The sequence below is a fragment of the Bufo bufo genome, chromosome 5 (assembly GCF_905171765.1).
Source record: "Bufo bufo chromosome 5, aBufBuf1.1, whole genome shotgun sequence".
NCBI lineage: Eukaryota > Metazoa > Chordata > Amphibia > Anura > Bufonidae > Bufo > Bufo bufo.
The window spans coordinates 18,166,153-18,187,366 of NC_053393.1; positions in this window are offsets into that span (position 1 = coordinate 18,166,153).

The window sequence follows — 21,214 nt, forward strand, 5'->3', positions numbered from 1 at the left end:
TCCCCCTCAAACTATACAGTGTCCTCTTCTGTCTTAGTGCGGCCCCATAAACAAATGGCTGTTCCCATGGAAACCAACATGCATATAAACCAATGCAGCAGGATCCACAGTAAGGAATACGATTATTCCGAAACGCTTCGGAGGTATTGTGGACCAGTGAAGCTTCCGTAGCTTCATGTGTGACGTCACATGTTAGTTTTCCAGGACAACAACCAAGCATTGCTTCCGAGAGCGCGCGCGCGAAACTACCGGCCGGGGTTACGCGCGTGCCACGAGGAAAGCTGAAGATAGCACCAGGAGAGACACTGACACTTAAAGTGAACAAACGCAAAAACATTACCGGACAAAGCGGGGAATGAATTCAGCAGCATAAACACGTCTACCTTCAAACACGCCGACCAGTAAGTAACTGCTGGCTTTTTGTCTACACCCATCTTGTTTTTTATTTAACTCCAACTATTTAAAAGTTTGGGATCCATTTAAACATCTATATCTCCGCAGTGTATGGCAAAATAGGCCAGTGTGTATTTTCATCTCGCACGAGGGATTATTGTTGATACACTTCGTTGTTCCAAATGGATACTTAGTCAGCTCGGGTTCCTTTCTGTTTCTCCTAATAGTTTGTTCTATTCACTGGGGTTTTTTGGCAATTATCCCCTTATCAGAACCTTGCAGCGACACACCCCTCTGTAATCCCATTACAGTACTGGTGATCTCCCCTAAAACTAGACGGCAGCGCTAGTATCCATATCAATACTATTTTAGTATTGAGTGCATAACTGAACTTAATTTTATAACAAGACACGGAGGCTTCATATTGCTTTCTCTTCCTTTACTAAATTCCATAGCAGCAAGAAGAGTAACCATGGTAACAAAAAAAGAAACACCCCTAAGGGTAACCCCTCCCTCCATGAGTCCATAAGTAGCCCCTCATCAGGGAACACATCCTCTTTCTTTGCTGCTCCATAGCAGATAAGTAATGGGATTTGTGTCATATTTGTGGGTCTTTGATATATAGTCCCCTTTTGAACTATTTTGCTTACAGTTTTGTGTTTTTTTTCTGGGGGTCTCTCCCTTTCCCCTATTCAGTTTGTCTGCGCCTTATTTTATTGTATTCTACATTTAATATTGGTATATATATTTTCCCTTTAATCGCTGCGGCTAGTTCCGTTCGGGTCTCTCTGGGTTCTCCCACTTACTCCCCCTTCCCCTCCGTCCGCCGCTTTATCTTTTCTCCTTCTGTTCCTTACGTTTTTCCTTGGTTCCTGTCCTTGGGCGGTCTCCTCTTGGCGTTCAGCGCCATTTTCTTCGGCCTTCTTCTTGCGCCCGAACTCTCGCGAGATACGAGAGTTCGGGCACCATCTTGCAGGTACTTTGGTCGGATCGCGGGCGCCATCTTGGTGTCCCTCACCGCTCTCTGACGCTTTTCTGTGGGCGGCAATTTTTGTTCTCCTCCGCTTCTATTGGCTTCTGGGAGCGGAGGGGGCGTTTCCTTTTGTGTCAGGCTGCCGTGCACTGTCTCTCCCGGCGCCATTTTGTGTACCAGCGTTTCAGTTTAGGTAGGATTGCAGTGTCTCTCTCTCTCAGCTCTCTGTTTTCTGGAGTGACTAACTCCTTATAAATATGTCTGCTCAGGATTCTGCTACCCCTGCCCCCAGCTCTCTGGTCCCCATACCCCAGGGATCTACTCCTGGCCTTGGGTCATTTGCTATCTCCCCTGCTGAAGCACAAGCTCTCGCCCTGCAGCAGTCTATATCCCAGGCGATTGCTTCTGCCATGGGATCTATGTCGTCTGTTATCACACAGTCCATCTCTCAGGCCCTTATTCCTATGGCTTCTCCCAGCATCCCACCACCTGCAGCTACTGCCTCCAGAAACCCTGTCACTGATAGCATGGTTCTATCACATGAGAGCGTGCCTAGCACACGCAAACGAGCCTGTCCGCGCCAGGCAGAAAAGTCGCGTCGGTGGAAATCTGCTCGCAATCAGCACGAGCCTAGTGATCACTCTGAAAATGAGTCTGATGAGGAGGCTTTGAGTTTCCATCCGGATGATGATTTGGCAGGAGTTATGGTGGATCCTGATGTGGACGATTACGTCCCAGTTTCCCGGCCATCAACTAGTGGGGCCTCAGGGGCTGTCGTCTCTAGTGACACCCTTCTTACTGACCCAGCTGGGGAGCCCTTGTTTGACCCCGATAGCCTTCACCATCCCAGGTCGGCTGAGTGGGTCCCTGCCTCCCATGTGGCTCATTACTTGGAAGCCAGAATTAGAACTCCGTTATGCAAGGAGACCCGCAACAAGCTAAGGGCAGAATGCCTACGCCCCATTATCCCCAATAAAGTCGGGGAGACGCCTAACGTAGACCCGAAAATGGTCCAATTTCTGGCCAAAACGGGCTTTAACCCTCGGCAGGGGTCTTGACTCGGCCCTGCGGGCTTGCCAAGATAAACTTTTGGATATCTTAGGGCCCCTCACAAAAATTTTTGAGTTGGCGGAGTCTGCCAAGGCTGATGGCACTCAGATTGACCCAGATGAGCTCAGGGGCTGGGTGCAACGGGCCATATGCGTTACGGGAAATGTCAACACTTCCCTGGCGATTGAGAGGAGGAAGGCAATCCTCATGAAAATTGAGCCTAAGCTAACCAACATGGCCTTGTCTGAGTCTGGCAAAGATACACAGGGGCTCCTTTTTGGCGACTACTTTATTAAGGAGTTAGGCAAATTTGTCGGGGCCTTCACGGCTTTGGATAAAGCGCAATCTAGTATGCGCAAGGTCTTTCAGAATAGGGTCTCTACCAGGGCCGGCAGCTCAAGGGGCCGTCTGTCCGGCCGTACGCATTTCCAGACCCTTAACACCGGTCGAGGCTCCTTTCAGCAACGCCAAACGTTTCAGGATCAACGTCAAACACCGTTCTTTCCGTCCAGAGGAACCTTCGGAAGGTCCAGAGGCTTCAGGTTCCCGACGTCCGTTTGTTAAGTCCCCAAGTTTGTCCTCTGTCTTCTTCCCCATGCATAGGGGGCAGGCTCCTACATTTTTTGCATGCCTGGGATCACATCACTTCCGACCCATGGGTACTGTCCACAATCAGGGGCTTTCAGATCGAACTGGTAGACACCCCAATTTGTCTGCCCCCGTTCAGACCACGAGAGTTCTCTCTAGAGTCTCGCACTCTCATAGACACGGAACTCTTGTCCCTTCTGGAAAAGGGTGCCATAGAAAAAGCTCCAAACCCCTATGGGGGAGTGGTCAGCGATATTTTCCTTGTGGAAAAGAAAGGGGGACAATTTCGTCCAGTGATAAACCTGAAGAATCTGAACTTTTATGTGCGATACCGCCATTTCAAAATGGAGGGCATTCATCTGCTCAGGGACCTTCTCCTTCCGGACGAGTGGATGGTCAAACTCGATTTAAAGGATGCCTATCTCACAGTTCCTATTGCCCATCAGTCCAGAGATCTTCTTTGTTTCCTGTGGGGGGATCAGATATGGCGGTTCACATGTCTCCCGTTTGGCCTGTCATCAGCCCCTTGGTGTTTCACCAAGCTCATGAAGCCGGTGGTCTCATGGCTTCGGGGTCAGGGTGTCCGTCTGATAATTTATCTGGACCACATGCTCCTGATTGCCCGGGATCCTCCCACTCTCCTGACACATCTACGACTGTCCATCTCCCTGCTCACCAGTCTGGGATTTGTTATCAATCTCGAGAAATCTTGTCTTCAACCATCCAGATCCATGGAATTCCTGGGGTTCCGTGTGGATTCCTCCAACCGCACTCTTTGTCTTCCGATGTCCAAAGTTCGGGCCATCCGCAGGGAGTTACGTCACACTCTCCGGTTGCCTCACGTTTCCCTACGTCACTTGGCCCGTGTTTTGGGTCTTCTGTCTTCTTCAATTCAGGCGGTCTTTCCGGCCCCGCTTCACTACCGGGCACTTCAACGGCTCAAGATTGCCCATCTTCAGACGGGGGCCTCCTACGGGGAATCAGTGGTCCTGGATCAAGACACCAGGGACGAACTGACGTGGTGGATTCACAATCTCGAAGCGTGGAATGGCAAGGCTATCGTGGGTCCTCAACCGGACGTGGTGATAGAATCGGACGCCAGCCTACAGGGATGGGGTGCTCGCTGCAATGGTGTGTCCACCGGAGGTCCATGGTCCACGTCGGAGTCATCTCTACACATCAACGCATTGGAGCTACTGGCGGGATCCTTTGCGATTCAGAGCTTCGTCAACGGCAAGGTCAGTGCTTGTTTTCGACTCAGGATGGACAATGTGTCGGCCGTACGTTATGTGAACTCCATGGGCGGCACTCGGTCAGCAATGCTAACTCATCTAGCGAAGGAGTTCTGGTCCTATTGTCTGGACAGGGTTATCACGGTCGTGGCGGAGTATATTCCAGGTCTTCTCAACGTCCATGCGGATTGGAGTTCAAGCTACATCTCGGACTTCAGCAACTGGATGTTGGATCCTACGGGGTTCTCATCCATCGAATCCCTTTGGGGCCCGTTCTCCTTGGACCTGTTTGCTTCTCGTTGGAACGCCCAGCTGCCCAGGTATTACAGTTGGAGACCGGACCCTCGATCGGAGGCGGTGGACGCGTTGCTCCAGGATTGGTCAGACGCCCTCTTATACGCGTTCCCACCCTTCGCCTTGATACCTCGGGTACTTTCTCAGGTACGTCGTCAGCAGGCAGAATTGGTTCCCGCAGCTGATGAAGTTGTTGATTGCGGACCCTTTTCTTCTTCCGACCCGACTGAATCTTCTTCAGGGCCCGCTGGGTCAGCACTATCCCCTTCTGTTGGACAACGCTCTTCGTCTCTTGGCGTGCAGGATCTCAGGGGTCCCTGGGACATCGCTGGAATATCGGAGACGACTAGATTCCTCCTGGAAAGTGCGTGGGCCCCCGGTACCATTCGGGCTTATCGGGCAGCCTGGGGAGTTTAGTCTAGTTGGTGCTTGGGACGGAACCTGGATCCCGTTACGTCCCCTGTAGAGGATGTTTTGCAATTTCTATCCTCCCTTTTCGAGGATGGCAAGGCCTATCGTACGATTAATTTGTACAGATCTGCCATTTCTTCCCGTCATCAAGGTTTTTCGGGCCTTCCGGCAGGTCAACATCCTTTGGTTCGCCGGTTGCTCAAGGGTTCTCGTCTCTCGAGGCCTCGGTTCTCCTCTTTGTGGGATGTGTCCTTGGTCATTGACTTCTTGTCTCGTTGGCCTTCGAATCCGGATCTTTCTTTACGTCAGCTTTCAGCAAAACTGGTTACTTTATTCTGCATTGTTTCATGTAAGCGCGTTTCGGACTTTGACGCGGTCTCTTTCACTCCCGAGGGGATTTCTTTCGATGTTTCTCGTCGTACCAAGACGAGCATTTCTACAGTGGCTTACCCGGCCTTTTCTGATTGTCCCGCGGTTTGCCCGGTTTCCTGTTTTAGGGAGTACTTCTCTCGGACGGCGTCCCTTAGGTCTAGGGGCTCGCCACAGCTTTTTGTGTCCTTTCGCAGGCCGTTTGCCCCGGTTACTAGTGTTACCCTTTCTCGCTGGGTCAAGTGGATTTTGTCTCTTTTTGTCTCTTGCGGGGGTCGATACTTCAGTTTTTACGGCACATTCGGTTCGTGGGGCCTCCGCTACGGCTATGGTGGTTTCGGGAGCCCGTTCGGAGGATATCTTGAAACTAGCGGACTGGTCCAGGGCCTCTACGTTTAGGGATTTTTATTTTAGGGCTGGTCCTCATGCGTTTTCTTCAGTTATTTCTTAGCTTTAAACTTGCAATATGAAGCCTCCGTGTCTTGTTATAAAATTTAATGATTTTCCTAGTTTATGACGTAAAGTCATGATTTTATTAAAGACACGGAGGCGAATATTGCCCTCCCTCCCCCCCTTTTTTTATATGTTTTTACTTAATACTTTTTTTTTTATATGTTTTTACTTAATACTTATTTCCTGTACAATATATGCCATTTTGTATCTGTGATATTGCATTTTCGCTATTTCATTTATTATCTATTTGATGGCCTGTTTATTTTGGCGGTGATAATGTTTATAATTTTACAGTATTCTGTGCTCTGAGATTAACATGCTGTTTGTTTTTTCCGTTTCCCCTAGGCTGATCCTCCTGATCTGGGCTCAGGTCTGTGCAGCTCTGGTTCGCAGTTATGGTCGTCTCCCGTTGGAGTGTACCGGTTTGGTGATCCCAGTGTCTTCTGGATGTTCGTGATGTTACAGTTGGACAAAGAAAGAGGATGTGTTCCCTGATGAGGGGCTACTTATGGACTCATGGAGGGAGGGGTTACCCTTAGGGGTGTTTCTTTTTTTGTTACCATGGTTACTCTTCTTGCTGCTATGGAATTTAGTAGAGGAAGAGAAAGCAATATTCGCCTGCGTGTCTTTAATAAAATCATGACTTTACGTCATAAACTAGGAAAATCATTAAATTATTTGAAGGTTGACTTTTTTTGTATTAAAAACACTTTTCTTTTATTGGTCGGATGAAATATGCTATTTTTTGGAGATAGGAATTTTGGGTTTTCATGAGCTGTATGCCAAAATCATCAATATTAAAACAAGAAAAGGCTTGAACTACTTCAGTTGTGTGTAATGAATCTAAAATATATGAAAGTCTAATGTTTATCAGTACATTACAGAAAATAATGAACTTTATCACAATATGCTAATTTTTTGAGAAGGACCTGTACAGTACAGACCAGAAGTTTGGACACACCTTCTCATTCAAAGAGTTTTCTTTATTTTCATGACTATGAAGGCATCAAAACTATGAATTAACACATGTGGAATTATATACATAACAAACAAGTGTGAAACAACTGAAAATATGTCATATTCTAGGTTCTTCAAAGTAGCCACCTTTTGCTTTGATTACTGCTTTGCACACTCTTGGCATTCTCTTGATGAGCTTCAAGAGGCAGTCCCCTGAAATGGTCTTCCAACAGTCTTGAAGGAGTTCCCAGAGATGCTTAGCACTTGTTGGCCCTTTTGCCTTCACTCTGCGGTCCAGCTCACCCCAAACCATCTCGATTGGGTTCAGGTCCGGTGACTGTGGAGGCCAGGTCATCTGGCGCAGCACCCCATCACTCTCCTTCATGGTCAAATAGCCCTTACTTTCAAAGTTTTCCCAATTTTTCAGCTGACTGACCTTCATTTCTTAAAGTAATGATGGCCACTTGTTTTTCTTTACTTAAAACTTGTATTATGGCAAGAAAAAAGCAGCTAACAGTCTATTCAGTAGGACTATCAGCTGTGTATCCACCTGACTTCTCCTTAACGCCACTGATGGTCCCAACCCCATTTATAAGGCAAGAAATCCCACTTAATAAACCTGACAGGGCACACCTGTGGAGTGAAAACCATTTCAGGGGACTACCTTTTGAAGCTCATCAAGAGAATGTCAAGAGTGTGCAAAGCAGTAATCAAAGCAAAAGGTGGCTACTTTGAAAAACCTAGAATATGACATATTTTCAGTTGTTTCACACTTGTTTGCTATGTATATAATTCCACATGTGTTAATTCATAGTTTTGATGCCTTCAGTGTGAATCTACAATTTTCATAGTCAGAAAATAAAGAAAACTCTTTGAATGAGAAGGTGTGTTCAAACTTTTGGTCTGTACTGTATCACCCAGTGAATTCCGGACACAAGACTGGGAACGCGAGTCAAAGAAACTCACTGCTATGGAAATACATTGCACCACCCTTGCTGAACATTTTAAACAAAAGAAGATTCCAAGGGGCCTTCGGGTCCACCTCCAACCTACTCTTTTTCCCAACAATAGCGAATATTGCAACAAGTTTGAATCTATCCTCAACAAATGCTCTATAGACATCATCGTCTTAAGCATTGAATTCCTGCAAAAATCTATCAACGAGTCCAAAGAAAAATTTACAGCGATCGAAACACAATTGGTCTCTACGATTCCAGCAGAAGAGTGGACCGACCTTAAACAAAAAACTGAACGGATCTTGAATGATCATCGAAAATACCTTGAAACCACTAAACGTAACAAGTTCATCCGCGACTCCGAAGACTATCAACTCCAGCGGGTCTACAAATGGCAGTGGCAAAATACCTCTACGGGCAACGATTATTCCACTTTTACAGGTTACGCCTCATCCTCTTCAGGGAGCGAGCGATCCACCGGCTACCGGAACCAGCGGTTTTTTCAACGGCGTGGATATCGCCCGGGAAGGAGAAGACCCCCCGCATACGCCGAGGAAGGGGACGACACCAGCCGAAACCAACCGGTGGTTCAAACACGTTCACAGGTACGGATATAGTAGTGAACATTTCATCACGTACACTATCCCCGGCTGAACTTAATACATTGTCTAAGGGATTATCTTTTTGCCCGTTTGGCCCCCTTCACTCTTTTTCTCTGGAACAGGATCTACAACGTTTTTATAGATCAATTAGAATAAAGGTACATTTTGCACAACAACCACAACGGCTCTGACCTCTGATCTATCCATTAAATCTCTTGATCTAAAAAACAAAAGTACCTTTATGCCCCTAAACAATACCATGCAGCGGAAGCTTTCATCAACCTTGTCAAACAAGATCTTGATACTAGTTTCAAAAATTCTGGAGGTAGATTCATGCACATACCACGTAATCTCAAAAGTGAAGAACAGGTCGCCCTCAATATTTTGAGGGATGACAAAAACATCACAATAAAACCGGACGATAAAGATGGGGCTATTGTTGTGATGGACACTACAGCCTATATCGCTGAAATTAAATGACAATTGTCCGACATCAACACCTATTCCAAAGTGTCCAGCAACCCCATTTTTCGCATTAAGAAAGAAATCATCTCCTTACTTGATCATCATCTCCAGTAAGGTACAATTGATAAACCCACCTATACCTTTCTTATCAATGATCACCCGGTTACTCCCGTCTTTTACATACTGCCCAAGATCCATAAGAATCTCACTAATCCTCCAGGCCGACCCATAGTTGCATCCACAGACTTAATTCTCTCTCCACTTTTGCATTGCATTGAACGTCTTGTCTTTGATATAATGCAGAAAGTTGCATGAGTCTCAGCTTCTACATGATTATTGATGTATCTTAACTACTGCTCCCCTATATAGGTCTTGCACCTAGTCTACCTGGATCAAGATGAGCCTGTCCCCACCTTGGAACCAATTTTCATATATGTATATATGTTTTTTGCCAGATCTCCTCTGCACCGCATTGTTATATGTAATCGTACTATACTATAGATATTTCAGCATCAGTTCATTACCGATATTCTGTCATATTGTATACTTATTGTCTGCCCTACGAGTTCTGTCTATACCAAAAGCTTATGTATCTATTTGTACTTTAGGCCGTGAACAAGCTCCTGGTGGACCGAAACGTTAACCATTGTTATAACATTCTATTTTGGGATGGACAATAAATTAACTATTTATGATTACTTTAAATACGAGTGCCGTGGTCTTTACCTATATCTATATTGATCATTACCACTGAGCACCGGAAACTACATGAGGAGTGCCATCCACGATATATTGGTGATTTTCACTGATGCTCTGTCGGCTGATTTTCACAGCATTGGTACTATTCTTAGCTGCTATGAGTAACAGGCGAAAAAGGCTAAGTGGAGCAGGTTACCGAAAAAATGCAAAAATTAGTTAAATTTTTCCTGTCTGTTCAAGCTCCCTGGCTTGTTTTTCACACCTATTTTTCGCAAAACCTGTGGCTTCTTCTAATACTGAGCAGGATGAGGAGGTAGTTGAAGATTTAACTGCTGACATCTGTGAAACTGATGTTGCTACATGCAGTTATGATACTTCAATAGCTACCAGTAGTACTAGTATTGCCAGAGAAACTGAGACTTCTGAATCAGGTCCTTCGAGTTCAGTAGAATTTGATGATCCTGTTGTACAAATAGGAGTGAGCTCTGATCCTGCTGAATGGGTTTCAAATGATTGCACCAGAGACCATGTGGCTAAACATGGAATAATTCAAAATGAGAAACTGGACTTTACACAGTCGAAAAGGCTGTATGCTGACCATTCTAGGTTGCTAACTAAACACCGTTATAAAAAAGAAAACTTTAATGGAGAGAAACAAAAAAGGAGCTATTTGGTTTACTCCAAAAGCAAAGGAGTAGTGTTTTGTGCTCCATGTCGTTTGTTTGGTGGCAAATCCCAGTTGGCAGAAAGTGGCTTCAATGACTGGAAAAATGGCACGGCTTGATTAAATGAACACGAGCGTTCAGCTAAACACAAATCCTGCGTGCTATCTTTAAAATCAGGAGCATGTACACTGGGGAGAATTGATGAAAGTCTTTCCAAGCAGCATTCTGATGAGATTCAATATTGGAGAAAAACTGGTTACTATGTTGAAAAAGAGTTGTTGCTGCAGTTGAGGCACTTGGCACTCGAGGACTTGCTTTCAGAGGGAAAGATGACGGTTTTGGTTCCACACACAACGGAAACTACATGATGATGTTCGAATTTCTGTCAGAATTTGACCCATTTATAGCAGAACACATTGCCTGTTACGGCAATGCAGGAAAAGAGTCACATCTTACCTCTCATTCACTACCTGTGAGCAGTTTATTCAGCTTATGGCAGATTCTGTTACAAAGCAGATAGAGTAATATTTAGCAACCTTTGCCTCCTTAACTATCAGTGTTGATTCAACACCTGATAGCTCCCACACGGATCAGCTGGTCTTCATCTTAAGGTATGTCAAGGAAGATGGCTTACCGGTTGAGCGCTTTCTACGTTTTATTCCAAATCCTGGACATAAATCGGAACAACTGGCTGAAGTGGTCCTCACCAATCTTGAGTCATATGAATTCATCCTCTTTCCCCTATCTTGCTCAACTCCCCTCAACGGACCTATCTATCACGATCAATGGCTGCACACTCTCCCCGGTCAACCAAGTCCGCTGCCTTGGAGTGACCTTGGATTCTTCTCTTTTAGACCGCACATCCAAGCCCTTTCCACCACCTGCCGCCTCCAACTCAAAAACATCTCCAGCATCCGCGCTTTCCTTAACTTTGAATCTGCGAAAATGCTTGTACATGCCCTCATCATCTCCCGCCTAGACTACTGCAACACTCTCCTCTGTGGCCTTCAATCTAGCACTCTCGCACCCTTCCAATCTATCCTCAACTCTGCTGCCCGACTAATCCACCTCTCACCCTATTACTCCTCTGCCTCCCCCTCTGCCAATCCCTTCACTGGCTCCCCATTGCCCAGCAAATTCACTTCAAAGTACTAACAAATACATACAAAGCTGTCCATAACCTGTCCCCTCCCTACATCTCTGAGCTACTTTCCCGATACATCCCCACACGCACTCTCCGATCCTCACAAGACCTCCTTCTCTCCTCTCCTATTATCGCCTCTTCCCACAATCGACTCCAAGATTTCTCCCGTGCATCCCCCATACTCTGGAACTCGCTACCCCAACATATCAGACTCTCACCTACAGTGGAATCCTTCAAAAGAAACCTGAAAACCCACCTCTTCAGACAAGCCTACAACCTGTGACCCTGCTGCCTCTATACCGCCATGACCAACTTCACCCGCACCTACTGTCTCCTTTTCCCATACCATGTAGATTGTAAGCCCTCACGGGCAGGGCCCTCTCTCCTTCTGTACCAGTTTGTAACTCGTCTTGTAATTAGTGCAATTGTCTGTATTATGTATGTGCACCGCCTATCATATGTACAGCGCTATGGAATGAATGGCGCTTTAATAATAAATAAAAATAATAATCTTGATATTGCCAACTGTCGTGGTCAATCATATGACAATGCAAGCAATATGTCTAGCCATTATAGAGGATTGCAAGCCAGAATTCTGGAAAGAAACCCACTTGCTGTGAATATTCCATGCTCTGCACACTCTTTAAATCTAGTAGGGAAGCATGCTGCTGAAAGTTGTCCTGAAGCCTGTTCATTCTTTGGTCATTTTTTTTTACTGCTTCCACTCACAGATGGGAGATTTTACAAGAACATTTATCATCTGTACCAAACACTCTAGCGGTAAAGAGATTATCTGACACACTGTGGTCAGCCAGGGAAGATGCCGGTCAAAGCTTAAATCGAAATTGGACTCAAGTAATGGAAGCCTTAACAAAAATTAAGGAAAATACCGCAGAGGCACCAGGAACATGCAAGGAAGCTGAAGGTCTTCTGAATAAAATACGTCTGGAGACTGCACTTATGAGTGGTTTGTGGGGTACTATCCTAAATAGATTTGGTGCAGTTAGAAAAAAACTCCAAAGCATTGATGTTGGAATTGTAGGGGAGCTGTATCGAGTCACTGATCCAGTTTGTTCAAGAAACCAGAGGCATATTCCCGACTTTCGAAGCTGCTGTAATGGAAAAATCATTTGTGAAGGATTATGAGACTAAGATGAAAGGTATACAAGCAAGGAAAGGTACAGCAACTTCCACAAGACACAGGCAGAGGTAGTCCAAGAAAACTTTCGCATTAACACCTTTTATGTTATTTGTGACAACTTAGTTGCTGAAATTATGAGAAGAAAATCAGCATATGACTCTTTCTTTGGAAAGTTTAAATTCATTACTGATTTATCAAAAACTGAGCATCAGAAATTTCACAGCATGCAAATAACCATTGTTCTTCTTACAGCAAAGACTTGGAACAGGAGTGTTTTGTTGATGAGTGCCTCAACTTACGTTAATACTTAAAGGGCTTCTGTCACCCCACTAAACTCATTTTTTTTTTGTGTACTTATAATCCTTATCCTGCCATATAATAACATACATTATCTTATTAATAATTTTTGTTTAGTAGATTTAGCAAAAAACATACTTTTATGATATGCTAGTTACCTTTCTACCAGCAAGTAGGGCGTCTACTTGATGGTAGCAGCCGCAGAAAACCGCCCCCTCCTTCTGTTGATTGACAGGGCCAGCCGCGATGTCCTCCTCCGGCCAGCCTTGTCAGCATTTCAAAAATCGCGCGCCTGCGCCGATGACGTCACCGAAAGAGAAGACGTCATCGGCGCTAATAATAATAATCTTTTGCCTTAGTCCAAATATAAAGCTTGCTCACAGCATCAAGTCTCATTTACACCTCTATTGCAGATGACAAACAATAAATCTGGGTGTCACTGTGCAATGGCAAGTGCAAAAGCCAAGGCAAAAGGCATTGCATTTATTTTGACATTTCGGATTACATGTCCAGACTTGGCTCAGATTCACCAGTAGTGTTGAGCGAGAATATTGAATAGGAAATTTTTTTCTCGAATATCGCAACTTCAAGAATTCGCAAATATTTCAAATATAGTGCTATATATTCGCTATATCGAATATTCGTAAATTTTAAACATCTGAAAAAAAATCCCTCACTGCTTCTTGCTTGTGGGCAAATGAGTCATTGGCCCACAAATAAGATGATACCACTATATTAGCTAAATCGATCGATTCGACATAATTTTTTCGAATATTCGCTATATTGCAAGAAGCAGGGTGGAATCAATCTTGTTATTCGAATTCTCGATTTTTAACCAAAAATTGGGAACGTTATGAATGATCGCGTGAGGACGCGATCTTATGAGTGACGTAATTGTGTCACGTGCCCTGGTTTCGGTTTTGCTACCAGTGGAGTTTGGCAGTCTGCCTAAGGCTAGTTTCACACTTGCGGCAGGACGGATCCGACAGGCTGTTCACCATGTCGGATCCGTCCTGTGGCTGTTTCGCCGTGCCCCCGCTCCGTCCCCATTGACTATAATGGGGATGGGGGCGGAGTTCCGGCGCAGCACGGAGAAAGCCGCCGGACTAAAAAACCTGACATGCAGTAATTTTAGTCCGGCGGCCTTAAGCCGTGCACCGCCGGAGCTCCGCCCCCATCCCCATTATAGTCAATGGGGACGGAGCGGCGGCCCGGGGGCACGGCGAAACAGCCGCAGGACGGATCCGACATGGTGAACAGCCTGTCGGATCCGTCCTGCCGCAAGTGTGAAAGTAACCTTAAGTAAAATCGGCGATCAAAAATGGGGCGAATTCGATTTAAAAAATACGTTTTTCTTACTGTAAGTAATATAGTATTACAGCACTGTATTTTATATCATATTGCATGCATGGCAGAACAATATTTAGCAACACTCGATCTATGTCTAAATTACTTATATGTAGATTGAGTGTTGCTAAATATTTGTGTGTGCGAATAAGAACTAGAATGATACAAAAGATTTTTTTCATCCGCCGCCTGCCCCCCCCCCCCCCCCAATAGCAGATAGTATTGATTGATACATGTAAAGGGGGAATATTAATCACCAATATTTATGCAAATATCGATAATTAATATTCATAAATAGGAGGAGCCGTCTATTGATGACTCCGCCTGTTTATACCTTTATATAATAAATAACAATACCTTCGCTATACTTTACACTAATCACTATGCTAGCTGCATGCACCTAACTAACTCGCTACCGCTAACAAGTACACGCTACACAAAGGGTACAAATATAACGGTATTTATTACTTACAATACACTACGCACGCAATACACTAACAGTACAACACTAAATATACAATCCTAAACTACACGTTCCCAAATTCCACCCATTAACTAACTATACAGTTCACACATACAAGTATATAACAATAACCCACCCGTCTGTCTACTCACTGCCCCTACGGGGTTAACGGTGGCACTGAAAGGGTTTATGCAGGCCACCGACACAAATACAGTATTGCAGGGCTACACAGTATACCCTGTAAATGTAGTTACCAGGGGAAGGCAGGGGTTAACCAGGGGAATGCAGGGGTTAACAACCAGGGGTTAATCAGGGCCACCAGGGTAAATTAGGGAACAGGAAGGGGTTAATGCTAGCAGGGGATCAGGGAAGGAACAGGAAGGGGTTAATGCTAGCAGGGGATCAGGATCAGGGAAGGAGTTTTGGGCAGGACAGGGGAACAGGGCACAGAAGGGGTTAATGGGGCAGTGCTACTTAGCCATCCAGCTCTTTCCTCTGGAGCAGATCGACTGCTCGGTCTTCCCCTCCTCTGGTCTGGTGGAGAATGCAGAGCAGCTAGTGTGGACTGCCTGCATTCCTCTCTATGTCCGGAAGCTCTCTCTCTCTCAGGGGGAGGTCGGGGTTCCTGTGTCCCAGCGCAGCACAGCCCGGATGGCTGTCTGCGCTCTTTGGGGAGACTCCTGAGCGCAGAGCACAGCGCTCTGCTGGGATGTGCTCTCCTTCAGGGGGGGGTCCGGTCGGCCGCCTTTTCTGAGCGCAGGATGCGCTCCTCTTCCAGGTGGGGGGTCCCGATCCTACCTTCTGAGAGCCGGGGCCGCCGGATATTTATCCCCGGGCGGCCCGCACTGCCGCGCGTCCCCATCAGCCACGTGGGCCGACGCAGTGATATGACGTCACTGCGCCGGCCCGTACATCGGGGACGCGCTGCACACCATCAGGCGGGAGAAGACTTTGATCTCCCGCCTGTGGCACTCTGCATTCCGGCCAGCGAGATGTTAATTTTGCTGCCGGAATGCGCATAATAGAAGGAGGGGAGGCTTCTCCCCTTCTTCTATCATGTATAATTGTCTCCAGCGGCGCTGGCGACAATTATATCAAAGGGCTCAGATTCTGTGGAATCCGAGTCCTTTGTAGTTATCAGGATGACCGGACCTTAGTCCGGTCATTCTGATGCAATCAACCAGATTGCATCTGTGTGAATGCCACAGGCCCCTACATTATAAGGGGGCACAGGCCCCTACATTATAAGGGGCCACAGGCCCCTACATTATAAGGGGGCACAGGCCCCTACATTATAAGGGGGCACAGGCCCCTACATTATAAGGGGGCACAGGCCCCTACATTATAAGGGGGCACAGGCCCCTACATTATAAGGGGGCACAGGCCCCTACATTATAAGGGGCCACAGGCCCCTACATTATAAGGGGGCACAGCACATATTTCCCACAGGGGCCACCATGAGCCCCTGGGGATCACCATGGGCAGACGTGCGCAGATGCTGGGCACATCACCCCATGATGCGGTGGTTAATGTATGCATATATATACCATACATGCCCGCACGTGTTTGCAGGCATGCATGGATAAATATGCATACGTCTCAACCCTTCCTCAACAGTACACTAAGTATTCTTGTTACTTTGCAGCACTATGTCAGTAGCATGCATGTATGGACAACAGATAATGATAAATATCTATCCATGAGCTTTATTTGTTAGACCGCCAGTATTTCATGGTTCATTTAGCGAAACCAAAGGGGAGGCGAACCAGCAGTACACCCAATAATGTACCGTCACTTAGGCCTCCTGCACACGAACGTATTTTTTTGCGGTCCGCAAAAACGGGTCTCGTTTTTCCGTGATCCGTGACCGTTTTTTCGTCCGTGGGTCTTCCTTGATTTTTGGAGGATCCACGGACATGAAAAAAAAGTCGTTTTGGTGTCCGCCTGGCCGTGCGGAGCCGTCCTGAATTACAATGCAAGTCAATGGGGACGGATCCGTTTGACGTTGACACAATATGGTGCCATTTCAAACGGATCCGTCCCCATTGACTTTCAATGTAAAGTCTGGAGTCCCTTTTATACCATCGGATCGGAGTTTTCTCCAATCCGATGGTATATTTTAACTTGAAGCGTCCCCATCACCATGGGAACGCCTCTATGTTAGAATATACTGTCGGATATGAGTTAGATCGTGAAACCTCATTTCCGACAGTATATTCTAACACAGAGACGTTCCCATGGTGATGGGGACGCTTCTAGTTAGAATATACTACAAACTGTGTACATGACTGCCCCCTGCTGCCTGGCAGCATCCGATCTCTTACAGGGGGCTGTGATCAGCACAATTAACCCTTCAGGTGCCGCACCTGAAGGGGTTAATTGTGCTATCATATCCCCCTGTAAGAGATCAGGGCTGCCAGGCAGCAGGGGGCAGACCCCCCCCCCCTCCCCAGTTTGAATATCATTGGTGGCCAGTGCGGCCCCCCCCCCCCCCTTCCTCCCTCTATTGTAATAATTCGTTGGTGGCACAGTGTGCGCCCCCCCCCTTCCTCCCTCTATTGTAATAATTCATTGGTGGCACAGTGTGCGCCCCCCCCCTTTCCTCCCTCTATTGTAATAATTCGTTGATGGCACAGTGTGCGCCCCCCCCTTTATTGTAATCGTTGGTGGCACAGTGTGCGCCCCCCATTGGCCCCCCCTCCCTCTATAGCATTAACAACATTGGTGGCCAGTGTGCGGCCTCCCATCTACCCCCCCCCCCCCCCCGATCATTGGTGGCAGCGGGTTACTAGCAATAGTACAATAGTAAAAGATTCATACTTACCTGGGAGCTGCGATGTCTGCTTCCGGCCGGGAGCTCCTCCTACTGGTAAGTGACAGTTCATTTAGCAATGACACTTACCAGTAGGTGGAGCTCCCGGCCGGACACGAACATCGCAGCAGCCGGTAAGTATGAATCTTCTACTATTGTACTATTGCTAAGTAACCATGGCAACCAGGACTGTAGTAGTGTCCTGGTTGCCATGGTTACCGATCGGAGCCCCAGCGATTAAACTGGGACTCCGATCGGAACTCCGCTGCCACCAATGATGGGGGGGGGGGGAGATGGGAGGCCGCACACTGTGCCACCAATGTTGTTAATGCTATAGAGGGAGGGGGGGCCGATGGGGGGCGCACACTGTGCCACCAACGAATTATTACAATAGAGGGAGGGGGGGGGCCGCACTGGCCACCAACCTATTATTACAATAGAGGGGGGGGGGCCGCACTGGCCACCAATGATATTCAAACTGGGGAGGAGGGGAGGGTCTGCCCCCTGCTGCCTGGCAGCCCTGATCTCTTACAGGGGGCCGTGATCAGCACAATTAACCCCTTCAGGTGCCGCACCTGAAGGGGTTAATTGTGCTGATCACGGCCCCCTGTAAGAGATCGGGTGCTGCCAGGCAGCAGGGGGCAGTCTTGTACACAGTTTGTAGTGTATTCTAACTAGAAGCGTCCCCATCACCATGGGAACGCTTCTGTGTTAGAATATACTGTCGGTTCTGAGTTTTCACGGATCCGTCTGTATAAAAACTAACCTACGGCCACGGATCACGGACACGGATGCCAATCTTGTGTGCATCCGTGTTCTTTCACGGACCCATTGACTTGAATGGGTCTGTGAACCGTTGTTTTTTTTTACGGCCAGGAAACACGGATCACGGATGCGGCTGCAAAACGGTGCATTTTCCGATTTTTCCACGGACCCATTGAAAGTCAATGGATCCGCGAAAAAAAACGGAAAACGGCACAACGGCCACGGGTGCACACAACGGTCGTGTGCAGGAGGCCTTAACTAGACAGGTATATCTGATTGCTCAGACCTCACATACATATAATCGCAATACAATCCAATCTTATATCGGTAACTTTAAATCTAATATTTTCGCTTTAACACCTTCAACACCAGGCCTATTTTCATTTTTACATTTTTGATTTGTCCTCCATATGTTCCAAAAGCCATAACTTTTTTATTTTTCCGTTCACATAGCTATATGAGGGCTTATTTTTTGCGGGACAAGATGCATTTTGTAATGCCACCATTTAATTTACCATGTTTTGTATTAGAAAAGAGGAAAAAAATAATTTGTGTGGCAAAATTGAAATAAATACAAAATTCCACCAAGGTTTTGGGGGTTTTGACATCACAGCATTCACTATGCACTAAAAATGACCTGACATTCTTATTCTGCGTCTCAATATGAATGCGGCGATACCAAACTTGAACATTTTCTTTTTGTTTTACTACTTAAAAATAAAAAAATCTTCAGAAAATCTAAATTTTCTTTGCATCGCTATATTCTGACAACCATGACTTTTTTATATTGCGGTCTACCGAGCTTTATAAGGGCCTATTTTTGTGTAACGAACTGTACTTTTCATTGATGCCATTTTTGTAGTACATACGTTTAGATCACTGTTATTCAAATGTTTTTTGGGACAAAATGACCAAAAAAAGGCAAATTGCGTGTTTTTCTTTTTTTCTTCGGTTACTGCGTTCACCGCACAAGAATTTTTTTTCAATATTTAATAGTTCAGACATTTTCGGACACGGCGATAACCAATGTTTTTTTTTTCTATTGTTTATGTAGTTTTATATGTAAAATTGGGAAAGGGTGGTGATTCCTTATATAGTGGTGTTTTTTTAAACTTTATTTAACTTTTTTTACAGCAATTAGCCCCCATAGGGGCCTCGTACATGGGATCTTTTGATCCCGTCTCCTATTCACCATGATAGAGATCTATTACGGTGAATAGGATTTTTACACACTCCATTCTGTGCTATGCCTCGTGCATAGCTCAGTATGGAGAAAGCCATGGCAGGCCTGAATAGGTTCAGCAGCGTCCATGCTGCCATGGCAACCGATCGGAGCCCCGCAATTTCACTGCGGGGGCTCCGATTGGAAGGAAGATGGAGGCGCATCACGTCACAGGTGCTGCGATCAGCCTTGATCGCGGAACCTGAGGGGTTGAATGGCAGGGGCGGCGCGATCGCCGCTTCCTGTTAGTGCAGCCGGATATCGGCTGTATCATATAGCCGGCAGACCGTGCGTATGGAGCGGGCTCACTGTAGAGGCCCGCTCCATACATCCCCTGTCACGCAATTACGTACCTGTACGTCATAATGCGTGAAGGGGTTAAAGACGTAACTAATTTTTGCTTTTTTTTGTGTGGATATTTCTTTGAAAATTTGTATAATACATTTTTTTTGATTATATGCTTTCATCTTTATCCTTCAGCGCTTTCTTGAAAGGGGCTATCCACGGACCAACAAAAGGGTAGAGAAAGAGATCATTGTACGGTCGGTCCGGGCCGAACTAAAATTGAAAAGCGGCATATGGCACGACCACAAGGCGATTCAAAAAAAGTGGTGCGACCTGAAACGCCTACAACACGATCGGGTCGATGAGTATAGTCGGCGATTCTGCCCAGGTACAATGCTTACATGAATTTTGTATCTCTCTCTACAACACTCAGTAATGTATATATTCAGTAATGCTGCTAATCTGTACAGATGTAGTAGGGTTAACACACAACCTCTTAAGGGCCCATTCACACGACCATATGAGCGGATCCGCATCCGTTCCGCATTTTTGCGGATGGTATGCGGATCCATTCATTTCTATGGGCTCTGAAAAGATGCGGACAGCACACCGTGTGCTGTCCGCATCGTAGTTCCGTTCCGCAGATCCGCAAAAATAAACTCACATGTCCTATAGTTGTCAGCATTAAACGTTACGTAGCCCCATTCAAGTCTATGGTTCCGCAAAAATGCGGATCATACGGAAGTGCTTCCGTACGTTATCCGCAATTTACATATCCCTGCGCCCAATAAAAATAGATACATTTATCAGACATGTCTATGTGCCCCTCACAAAAATCAGATAGAAGAGCCATATTTGTCTGACAGCAAAGATGTCTTTCTCTGTGGAGCGCTTGATAGTATTAATACAAGAAAAGCCAGAGCTGTGGGATACACGCTCTGATTTGTACCACGACCGTGTCAGTAAGGATAGGTCGTGGTACTTCTGCCTGAGGAGTGGGCGAAGGGCGATGGCAAGGTGCACAAGAAACTTGGTAAGTAAACTAAAAATGTATAAAAAAAGAAAAAAATGTAAAGTTGTATAAGTTTTATTGTAGCATGCTCAGAGAATTTTGCAAACTTCCCTGAGCATCCACAGCATGTTATATAAGTGCACGTGCATCATGTCATTTGCTTTTAGTGTACTTGCATGTACTTTATTTTTTACATTTTGAAATTGTATTGTGACATTAAAAAATTCACACTATATTAATTTATTTATTTTATATATATTTTTTAAATACAGTCAAAAACTTGAAAACAAGATGGCACTCTTGCCGTGATCAATTTCGGCGGGAGGAGACGTCAAAAAAAGTTGCAAGGAACCTGTGAAGAGAAAAATGACATTAAAGTTTCTGGTTTTTTTAAAAAAAAATTCACAAAATTTTCACTAAATAATAAAGGATAGACTAATAAACTTACCTCAACGTGACTAGAAGTCTTTCTTCAGGTGAGATGCTGAGCCTCATGTTGGTGTCCTGGAAAGTGAGCCCAGAACGGAGAGACGCGAGCAACATATCAAATGTCTGTACATAACACCAAAAAAAACCTTATCTAATTTCCGAACTGTTGTTTGGTTTACATAAACATCCA